This window comes from Pinus tabuliformis, chromosome 8, assembly GCF_031772625.1.
Source record: "Pinus tabuliformis cultivar Carrire ecotype Pingquan chromosome 8, CPIR1, whole genome shotgun sequence".
Classification (NCBI taxonomy): domain Eukaryota; kingdom Viridiplantae; phylum Streptophyta; class Pinopsida; order Pinales; family Pinaceae; genus Pinus; species Pinus tabuliformis.
In genome coordinates, this window is record NC_142294.1 from 1,929,645,468 (window position 1) to 1,929,657,739 (window position 12,272).

Here is a 12,272-nt window from a genome sequence, read left to right on the forward strand (position 1 = left end):
GGGTTGACCTTGGGGTATGTACTGTCCTGAAGGTTGAAAACCTTGAGGTAGCCCTCCAAGCGGAAACTGACTACCTTGGGTTGCCCTCTAGGAAGTAATTGACTACCTTGCCCCCCAGGTGGTAACTGACTACCTTGAGGTTGAGGGTTTGGAATACTACCAGACATCATAAAAATCAGCTCTGCGTTCAACATTTTAGTTCCATTATTACTAGGTGATAACTGATGTTCAGTCAGTCAAGGATTTGCTCCTAAAAAAGTACCAGAAAGTGACTGGTACACCAAAGGAACAGTAGGACCGCCATATAAAAATGTTTCCAGTGATTGGGAAAACATGGATGACTCTCTTGACGTGACTGATCAAGGATAATAATCTTTGGGTGTAGGATGAAAATAATCACACACAAACAAAAAAACTTCAATAAAAGCACCTAAAGTCTCTAAAGAAACAAACAACTGAATCACACGCCTAAAAAAACTAAGAGTTTAAACCACACAAAAACAGTAACTTCCCATACTAAAAACACTAGTTGGTGATGAAATCCAACGTCATAAAATTTTAATACAGAAAGGGCAGTTGGAACAGTTACCTCGACAACCTGCTTAATGAAATAGACTAGCACAAGTTTCTTCACAAAACCATCTCGAGTGAAGAGAACCCCCTAGAGAGTTCAAGTGAGTCTAGTCGACGTCTGCTCTAGGTATAGTGAGATCCGTCCTTCATCGTCACCTTAGGAAATAATCTTAAGTATATGGACACTAAGGTTACCAACAACAACAAATATAACTGGGGGAACAGTCTACGATCTGATCTATGTGCAAGGGCAGAGTAACAAAGCTCAATCCCCTTGAAGGCTCCTTGATATGATCAATCCGAGGTTTACCAATGAGTGACCCTAGGCTCCTCGACAATAGTTAATCCGAGGTTTACCATTTTTAATATGCGCAAATCTTCTATCTTTCCCAATGAAACACACTTGATTGTCTCAAAGGTTCGGACATGATCTCGTGCTTGACTCCTTTAAGAGAAGCTTCCTAGAATGTATCAATTACAATTGGATTTATTTCCTACCACAAGATATAACTGCTTGTTTGTTTTAACTATCTTGGAGAATTAATTACTCCCTACTCCAAGATACTAGCCTAAGCTATATTGGTAATAAGAGCCCTAGAAATAAAATGATTGTTAGATCAATTTTATTTAAGTGTTACTTTTATAGGTCATTCTTTAGGTCAATAGGTACAGAAATGAAACTTTGATGATGTGAAGACTCGACTCCAAAAACACTAAAAAGATGCACCTAAAATGATAAACAATTCCTTTTCTTTCAATGAATTCCTAGCTAAAAGAAAGAGTTAGAGAATGCAATTCTTTAAGAAACAAATCTTTCTTTCAACATGGAAATGGAAAGAAAATATTTTTGTCTTTTTCAATAAGAACTCAAAACAAGACTACTAATTATGCTCACAATAAATCCCTTTCCCTTCAAAACTCGAAACTACAAAAAACAATTTCTTTCAAAAGAGATCTACAAGTTCTAGAAAACACTCAAAACTACAAAACTAATTTTTAGATCTAAAAACTTAATTGAATAAAAGCTTCAATTCCTTTTGAGGACGTTTTACTTAGTTATTCAATAAACTAAGGATTAATTCGTTCAGAGTAACAAATCAATCAAGAAACATCCAGATATGTTTTCTTTTGTAAAAATGAAATTCAAAACTTATAACCAATTTTGTTCAATATTTGCAAGGAGAAAATTAAATCTATTTCTCACAAAGGGCAGATTTCACAAACCAGTTAGACTTATCAAGAAGACAAAAAGACACCAGGGTAATCTAAGTTTTCTTAGGCTTATGATCTTTGAGTCACTACAGAGACCAAGTGAAAACCATTCTAGGCATGCAAAACTTCTAGAAAATCATCTAAAACAAAAAATGCCAATGGAACTCACTCATAAGAGATTTTTGACAGAAAGAATGCAGATCTGGGTAGACACTAAAAGCCGTAAATAAAAACTAAACTTAACTAGAAGAAAACATTTTAGGTTTTTCAAAAAAATTTACAGGGTCTGCAGGCTTCCAGAAGAAACAGGCATGGTACCACTCTGTGAACTAAAGGAAAAGTGCGGAGATGCCTGCACTGTCTGTGAAAAGAAAGTGCAATCCCCTGAAAACTCTAAAAAAAAAAAAAAAAGCGAAAAATAATCTAGATCCTAAAAACTACCCAATCCCACACACATCAAGCAAAAGCAAGAAACGAGAACAAGTTTCTTAAGTCAAAGATAGAGGAAAACCAAAAACCAAATTCAGTTCCCTAGTGGAGTCGCTAATTTGTTGGCCAGATAAATCGATCTTGCGAACAAGGCCGATCTCCCTAGTATCTAAAGATATCTAGCAACAAGCAGACAAGCAAATCTATCTTTCTCTAAACATATACGATTCATTAATAAAAAATATAGAGGTGTTTAGACCCTACCTTAAGTCCAACGCTAGTTTGCAACAACCATCCTTCAACCATCCAAAAGAGTTTCCTTTTGAGAACCTACAAACACAAACAAGAAAACATCAAATAACACCTGCATAGCTAATATCATAAATCATGTTCATTATGGTGATCAAGGAATCCATAAAATAAACCATAAAACACAGCTTATTGAGAAAAATAAACTTATTTGTATTAACTTTGAAGTAGAAGAACCTTACAACCTTTGGTGCCTTGATGTTGAACAAGCTCTTCCCACGGTCCGAAATAGGTATCTCCTTTACTTTGACAAGCCTCACACTCTTCCAAATGAGATCAAAGAGGTTTGTAATCTCTCCTCATAAAAGCTCAATTAGGAAGACTAAGTTCCAGCAGCATTTCACCTCAAAAATATTCAGCTTTTTTCCTTCCCTGTAACTAACCCAATGCTTCATTTTATGGTGTAGAGGAAGGAGGTTACAGGTCCACCTATGAAGGGATAGAGTCCTCCTTCAAAGGGATAAGCCCCTCACATCAAGGGGTTAGCTCCTTAAGGCATGGGATGCATGAACCTTAAGGGAGAAAACTTGCCACTTCAAGATTCCTTCCAGAAGCTTCTAGAAATGACTCAAAGTGAGTTTTTAAGAATATACTTGTACCTTTTTAACATTTACAGGGGTCCGCACCCATAACACGGAGACTGAGTGGTCAGGTGTGTAGGAAACATGACCTTCAGGTGCGGGACCGTAGGTAATGCTAAGAGAAAGTGCAGAACTAGAGTTTTAGAGATTTTTGAGGACTTTCTCTTATTTTCAAGGCTTGATATAAAGAACTGAGGCTTTAGACTTGCAAAGGAGGTAAGTATGAGTGATAATGGACTCACACAAATTGCAGAATTTCAAGGTGACAATTTTTTGTGCAACAGTCCAGTAAGAGTAACTCATCCCTCTGTAAACTAATGTAATGAAAGATAACCAAGGAAAAGATCATCAATCTGGGAGCTAGACAACAGATGTCAATACTCACTACAATCTCAGATCGTTCTGCACACTAAAGCAATGATAATACAAATAACAGGAAATGGAACAGCAACTAAGAAATGGAACAACAACTAGTCTTCTAAACAAGATTGAACAGGAAAACCTTAGTCTACGGAAATAAATGCAGCAACTGTATCCTATAGGAATCAGATAACAATCTTCACTCTAAAGATAAATCGGACAGCAAACGGAAATAGAATGGAAACTAATCAAACATGAAGTATAGAACAACGACTAGAGTCAAATATCACTATACAATGAACCAAGATAAATAACACAAGCGACATGCTTAATATTAATAGAAACAGTAATCTGACTTCGATACAACAGGTATCAATCTCAGTTATAAAGAGCAACGATTGTAATTCATAATGGAACAATAACGTTAGTTGAACAACAATCGTGATTAAGTGTAAACCATAGATGAATAAAGTAATACCAACTTATGAATGTTACAGCACGGTTACTCTGTAATTGAAAAACAATAGCATTCTGTAAAGAACAACAATGTTATATCAATGGTTAAAGGAACAACAATGCGTTACAAGTCAGAATGAATAACACAACATTCTTGTCACAGAGAACAACATTACTCAGTCGAGCATAAACAAAATATAATAGAACTGTGATGTAAAATAGCCAAACACATCAGATTACCTGTTATGAAACCAGCTCAAGAAAAGATAGAGAAGATAGATCAACGCCTTAGAATTCAGCCTCTTCGAGGGGGCAACCTCCTTAACATTACATGAATGAACAATTCTTGGATGATCCAAATGAAAAAACCTCCTTTCTATATATAGGAGTCTAAGGAGTCACAATATAATCCAGCTGATCTAACAATAATAATATAAAGCCACAAAAATAACAATAGAGGGATTCTATGGGGCACAGTAACAACAATATGGGGGCAATAGGGGCACAACAATATTAATAAGGGGTATAAATACAATAGTAATGGGGTAATCACTAGTATTATAGGGACCCAACATGCCCCTCTCCTTCAAAAAAGTGTTGTCCTCAATGCTTGAGTAGTTCTGGATACTTCTGCATAAAATTCTCATCCTCCCATGTGGAATCTTTAGCGGATAAGTTCTTCCACTTGATAAGATACTCTGAAATTGATCGATTTCGTAGATGTCGAGTTCTTGTTTCTCTGACTGCTTCCGGTTCCAATATAATTTTTCCTTCCTCGTCAAGTTCTGGAAATATTGTTTGAACTCGGAGCTTGTTGCCTATAACCTTCTTTAAACATGAAACATGGAAAACTGGGTGCAATTGAGAAGCTGCAGGAAGCTCCAATTTGTATGCCATAGTACCAATCTTTTGCAACACCTTGTATGGACCATAATACTTTGGTTATAATTTATTATCCTTCTTAGCTTGCTTGAGGGACATTTTCTTATATGGTTGTAGCCGCAGGAATACCCAATCACCTACATCAAAACTTCTTTCACTGCGATGTTGATCTGCCTGTTGTTTCATTCTATTCTGTGCCAACACGAGGTTATCCTTTAAGAGTTGGAGGACTTGTTGTTGATGTTCCATGTGATGTTCCACTGCCTGAACCTTAGAATTTTCTCTTAAATATGATGTGATGGATGGTGGTTGATACCCATAAAGTGCCATAAATGGGGTCATTTTTGTTGCTGTGTGGAAGGAAGTGTTATACCACCATTCAGCCAGAGGAAACCATTTGACCCATTGTGTCTGTTTATCAGATACAAAGCAACGAAGATATCCTTCCAAACATTTGTTTACTATCTCAGTTTTCCCATTAGATTGAGGATGATAAGATGAACTATGAGCTAACTGAGTACCAAGACATGAAAATAATTATGTCCAAAAATTTCCAGTGAAAATGGGATCTCTGTCACCTACAATAATCTTTGGGTTTCCATGTAGCTTTTGAATTGTTTCCATAAATGCAGTAGAAACTGTACTGGCTTTAAATGGATGTGATAATGCACAAAAGTGTGCATACTTGGTAAGTCTGTCAACTACCACCATGATGACACTCTTTCCCTCAGACTTGGGTAAACCTATGATAAAATCCATTGAAACCTCCTCCCAACGTTGGCTTGGAATGGATAAAGGTTGTAATAGACTTGGTGTCTTAATTGTTTCAACTTTATTTTGTTGGCAAACCAAACATTCCGCCACAAACTTTTGAATCTCTGATTTAAGGCCATCCCAAAAAAATTCCTTCTTAACCCTATGTTACACTAAAAAATGTCACCTTGACTACTTACAGTTAGTATGGCTCAAATCAACAGTCATGCTACCCTCTTAGGCAAGTCTCATGCCTCTGTTATCCATCTCAAACTCAAAGAAGAGAGAAAGTCTTGTAAAAACTATGTTTATCTCTGGGGTCGCAGGTTCTCTCTAGCCTTACCTGCGGGGACGCTGACCATGTTCACAAAATCTGCGTCCATGGACGCTCTGTATGTTAAGGGACAGGTGCGTCCCTCTGTAAAAGGCAAAATGCGCGAGTTTTATCTTGAAAAAGTTACTTGTGGTTACTTCTAGAACATTCTAGAGGTCGGTTTGATGAAATGGATGCGCCTCCAGTTGGTTCATGTATCTCTATTAAGGGGGAACTTATCCCATCAATAAGGGAGCTATCCCACCCATAGAGGGGGATGATCCCATTGATAGTGGACCTGAATAACCTCTTTACAGCACTATAAATAAAGGCATTGAGCCAGAAGGAGAGGAGGTTGGAGCTATACATTTTCTTTGGGTAAATGCTGCAGGATTTAGGTCTTCCATTAGAGCCTTTGTGAGGAGAGATTGTCTTCACTTGATTCTACTTGGGAGAGGGTGAGCTTTGTCAAAGTAGAGGAAAACCCTTGATGGACCCTGGGAGGAACTTGCACAACACCAAGGCCAGGTTGTAAGAGTTTCTTTGTTTCGTTATTAATACAAACTGGTTTATTTTTCTCAATAGCTTGTGTTAATGAGTTATTTCATGTGTTCCTTGGTCTGCATGTTGAATATATGTTTTATTATATGAAATGCAAGTGCTTGGTAATTGTTTGATTGTTTGTGGTTGCAGGAATTGACTTGAAGGAGGAGCTCATCCGGATCATCAAGAACAGACTTCAACAACAGCGTTTTGGAATAAGGTAAGCCTAAACACTTGTAGTTTTCATGTTGTAAAAGGTGTATTTAGAGAAAGATCACTCCATTTTGTCTTGTTTGTCATTAGAATGTCTTAGACTTCTAGGAAGGTCAGTCGTGTCCGCACCCTTGACAGATTCCGTGTGACAAATTGGCGACTCCACTGGGGAATCCATTAATGAGAGAGTCTTTTCCTTTATATGAACTTTGCTTTGAGAAAATCATTTTTATTTTCTGGTTTTTGACTGTGAGAATTAGTATTTGGGTGGCTTAGCTTTAGATTTAGTTAGATTTGGTTTTTCTTCATTTTTCCAGAAGGACGCACCCTCTTAGTACTGCACAGTGCGTCTTTGGACGCGCTGTTGCCGTCTGCACAGAGCGGGGCCGCACCTGTGACAACGGGTTGCCTGCGTCTTCCTGTAAAACTTAAGAAAATTCCATTTTTGCTTTAAATTGCTTTTAGATTTTGTTTTTCCTTAGTGTTTTCTGCCCAGATCCTTTAGTACCCTGTCAAGAATTTTCACCTAAACTTGTTTTGTGAGCTTTGAGTGTTTTAGTGGTTTTCAACGAAGTTTCGACCTAGGGTTTGATTTTTGGAAAGGCTTTGTAGTGACTTTGATAGTAGAAAGTTGTCCAGCCTTAGATCTCTCTGGTTAGTCAACCTTCTTAGAAGTCGGGCCTGTCGTAAAGTCTCCTTTTGTGAGCAACTTGCCATTTGAAGTTGTTTTGGGTCAAATTTCGAATTACTTGTTTATAAAGTATTGATTTCCATTTTACAAAAAGAACAAAAAGATTAGAGTTTTGTTTTGGCTAGTTTTTGATTCTGCAATAAGCTAGTCCTTGATTTGATTGTGATCAAGTAAAACACCTTAGAAATAATCATTGTTAGTTTTGGCCTCGTTAAGATTGCTTAGAGTAAATTTGCCTTTAGTTTGCTTATGAGTGCATTTTCATAGATTTTAAGAGTTGTTAAGATTGATTTTTGGTTACATTAGATTTACTTGCTTTATTAAAAGAAAAATACAAAAACATCTTCTTAAAAAGTCTTGTTTCAAGTAGCTTTTTGTTTTCAAAAGAAGAAAAGAGTTTTTTCGTGCATGTAAAGAGAAGTTATGTTTTTATGCTTGGAAAAGAAAAACGAATTGTTTCTTTGATTGTCTTCAATTAAGAAGTTGCTTTTATAAAGATTGCATTCTCTCAACTTTTTAGTTAAGCAATTCATCGAAAAAGTAAAGTAGTGGATAAATCATTCTAGGTGCATTTTGTAGTGGTTTCGAGTCGAGTCAACACACCACTGGTTTCACTTCCATCACCTTTTGACTTAAGAAACAACCTTAAAAGTAACGCTTAAATTAAAATCAATCTAGTAATCTTTATTTTTCTAGGGCTCTGAAGCACCAACATAGCTTAGGCTAGGGTCTTGGAGTAGGTGAGTACTTAACTCTCCAAGACTACAAAACCAAACAGATAGTCTATCTTGAGTAGAACAAATCCAATTGTTTCAGTTACATTCTGGGAAAGCTCCTCTTAAAGGAGAAGCACGAGCTCGTGTCCGAACCAGTGAGGGGATCATTCCTCCCTCGTTGGGAACGACGCCAGGCAGTACGTATTACAAACGGTAAACCTCGGATTAACCATTGTCGAGGAGCCAGGGGTCACTTATCGGTAAACCTTGGATTGTTGTCAAGGAGCCGGTAAGGGGATTGGAGCTTGCTACTCTGCCCTTGCGTGCTGTCGGAGTTTAGACTGTTCCCCCAGGTGTAATTGTTGTGATTGGTAACCTTAGTGGCCATAATATCTAGGATTCTACCCAAGGTGACGGTGGAGGGAAGGTCCCACTGTACCTGGAGCAGACGTCGGTTATACTCACTTGGATTTTCTGGGGGGTTCGCTTCACTTCGAGACGGTTAAAGTGGAGGAACTTGGTCCAGTCTATTCATTAAGCAGGTTGCCGGGGTAACTGTTCCACCCACTATTTCTGTACTGAATCCTGCGAGGTTGGGCCTAATCACCAACTAGCGTTTTTGGTCCGGAAGACTACTGTTTGTGTGTGGTTTGACGCTCTAGATTATTTAGGCGTGTGCTTCAAATTTGATTGGTTCTTTAGAAGACTTTAGGTGGTTTGATTTGAAATTTTTTACTTTGTTTTCGTGTGTTGTAGTTAAAATCTTTAATTGTGGCGGAATTACCGAGACAGTCCCGTAGACTTCGGGGCAAGTCTCCTGAGATTGTTACCGAAATAGATTTGTTAAGAAAACTCCGTAAATCGCGGGGTGAATCTCCTGAAGACATTCCGGGTCATTTAGAAGGGTTAAAGGTCCTTGTAACTCCTCCTAGTGGCAGTAGAGTAGGATCACCTGAAGAAGGAGAATCTTCCTTGGTAGTCCATCCAGATTACCAAAGTTTAGAAACAGGTTACAATCCCGAAGCTGTTACAGTTTCCGAGCTTGCTGGTAGTTTTTCATCTGCCAGTGAAACAGGCGAAGAACCTGAAATTTCAGAACCTGTTACTCCAACTCCTAGTGTTCCTGATTCACCAAGAATAGAAAGAATTATCACCGAAAATCTTCCTGTTGGATTAATTGCTATAGAAGAACTTGTTCCAGAGGAAGAAATAGGCGTTTCTGATTCTGAAGATCTAATTACCCTTGATCTAAGGGAGCGTGAATCCATCTTTTACAGTCCTCCTAGAAGTGAATCTTGGTACCTTGCATTAACCAATTTTTTAGACAACTCAGTAGGTTTTTCTACACCTCGTACTCCGGTTCCACCTAGAGGAATTCATTCTCCTGTAAATATGTCTGGTCAGTCATCTGTGTTTTCACAAAGTCCTGAATCATTTTTACATGGCGGTCCTTCTGTTCCTACTGGGTATCAATCACTTTCTGGTACCTTTGCGGGAGCATCTCCTCAACCCATTGATCATGGGTTATTAGTTGGAAACAGTGGTAATGTACCATTGAGTATAGGTGAAGTTTATATGATGTCAGGTTCAACTCCCATTAACCAACCTCAAGGTGGCCAATTACCGCCTGGGGGGCAACCTTCGTTAATGCCTGGGGGGCAACCTCAAGGTACTTCATTCGTGACTGGGGGGCAACCTCAAGGGTATCAACCCCAGCCTCAATATGTACCCCAAAGTCAACCTCAGTATCAGTATCAACCTCAAGGATGGCAACCTCAAGGATGGCAACCCCAAGGGTATCAACCCCAAGGGTATCAACCTCAAGGATACCAACCTCAAGGTCAAGGTCAACCCCAGTATTCGTATTTACCTCAAGGTTATCAACCTACGGGTCAATACCCTGGTCAAGGTTATCAACCACCTCAAGGGCAATCATATGGGACTGCACCTTACAGTTATCAACCCTATCCTCAATACGGCTATGGATCTCAGTATCCTCAACCTGTTACGAGTCAATACCCTGGAATGTTAACATGGGATCCGTCACAGGGTCAACAGATGTCGCAACCAAGTATACAGTCGGTACCTCAAGCAGGACAACCTGCAGTTCCTGGTCCACCCCAGCAACCGCAACCTGTCCAGTCAAGTGTTCAGACCCCTGTAACTTCTGTAGTTACTCAGCCGCCAATTGCACCTAGTACTCCACCTCACACGGCTGCAGCAACTACCGCTTCATCTACCATGCTTACTTCTGGAGTATCGGCAGCTCCGGTTTCTACTGTCCCTGTAACCACTCCTCAGACATCTGTACCGTTGTCTGGACCCACGGTTCAAACCACAGTCCAGATGCCTGCAGGCCAACCTGGTACAAGTACGGTTGTTACTACTCAACCTCAATTTGTTCAACCTCCGTACCAGGGACAGTATCAACCTGGGCAAGCTGCCCAACAACCGGTTTACCAGTATCAACCGTATCCTGGGTACACTTATCAACCACCTCAGCAACCCCAGTACGGTCCGGTTAATCCTGGTTTTCCAGGAGGATATAATATCCCCAATGCGACTCCTGTTCCTAGTTATCCTGGATATCCTCCTCCTGGGGCTGGTATTGTGACTCAGAGTTTTAGAGATCCTAACCGGCAGTTACCGTTTATTGCGACTTTAGATTTACCCGACTTGACGCGCCTAACGAACGATCCAATTCAATATCTTCCGTTCTGGCCGCCAATGCCAAATAAGTTGCCCAGCGATATACCCAAGTTCGAAGGTAAGTCTGGAGAGGATCCGTCTAATCACGTGATGACTTACCACCTCTGGTGTGCATCAAATTCCATCTCAGATGATTCCATCCGCTTACGTCTTTTCCAGCGTACACTCATTGGTCTCGCAGCCAAGTGGTACATTGAGTTACCACGGGCCTCTTTTTACAACTTTAGCCAGTTAGCTACCTCGTTCTTAACTCATTTTCAGTTACCAGTCAGATACGATAATGGTACAGAATTATTAACTTCGCTAAAACAATCGACATCCACGTACATTTCTGATCACATCCATGAGTGGAGACGTCGAAGAAGATTAGTGAAAGTTTTTATCCCGGACCAAATCTTAGCTGAATGGTTTGTCAAATCATTATTACCAAGAATTACTGAAGATGTAGCTAAGGCCGGAGTAGTTACTGAGGAGCAAGTCATTGCTCAGGCACAATACCTTGACTTAGTTTACACTCAGTCGGGTACGTTACATGAGAAAATTCCGGATCTTCCAAAGTCAAACCAAATCGCTGCTGCTCCTTCGGGATCTCATGCCGCTGATGGTATGATCGGTATCGTGACTACGAAGAGTAAGAAGAAGTCTTCCAAGACCTCCAATACTCCAATTATCACTTTGCCTGATTCTCCGACAGGAGAGTCTTCTCCTCCTGAACTTACCGCCGACATTCACGCTGTAGAGTCATCTACGGCCAAATCCAAAAACGGTGGAAAGAAGAAAGGAAAGAAGAAGGCTAAAGCAGACAAGGCTCCAAAGGAGAAAACGGAAAAGTCGGAAACCAATGACGAAAAGCGCAAACCTCGCTATCCTTGTCTTATTTGTGAAGAAGATCATTTTACGAGAGACTGCCCTCATCGGGCCGAGGTAGTGAAAATAGTCAAAGGTTCTCCCACTCCTGCTGTGTTAAAAAATCCATTTCCAGAGCAGGAGAATAAGATGATAGGTTCTTCTTCGAATGCCAGTGAAGAACCCATTTTGATGATGTCTCATGTCAGGATTGCGACTCGATCGCAAGATTATGGTAGTAAGGCTCCTGTTGATGGTAAAGAAGCAGAATCTTCTCACTCTAACCCATCAACCTCAGCTCCTGGTTCCGATCCACTACAGATCGAAAAACCTAACCCAGACTTAGTGATTAAGCCGCCCGCCAAGGGTGTACTTCGAAGGTCTGCTTTCAATCCACATGCGAGAGCAGCCCAGAATTACAACATTGTTGAAGACTTAGCTGTTTCACCTTCAGCAATGTCGGCACTCGAAGTGCTGCAATCATGTCCAGCGCAACGAAAATTGCTTTTGTCGGCTATTGGAGCTGTCGATGTTCAGGACCCGAACCTAATGATCTTTGATCTAGAAAGTAGTACACCGCGTCTCCCCCATCAAATGGCTTTCCAAATTCCAGTGATAGTCAAAAACAGGCCTATTCATCGGACTGTGATTGATGAGGGAGCTTCTACGTGTATTATGTCGATTCA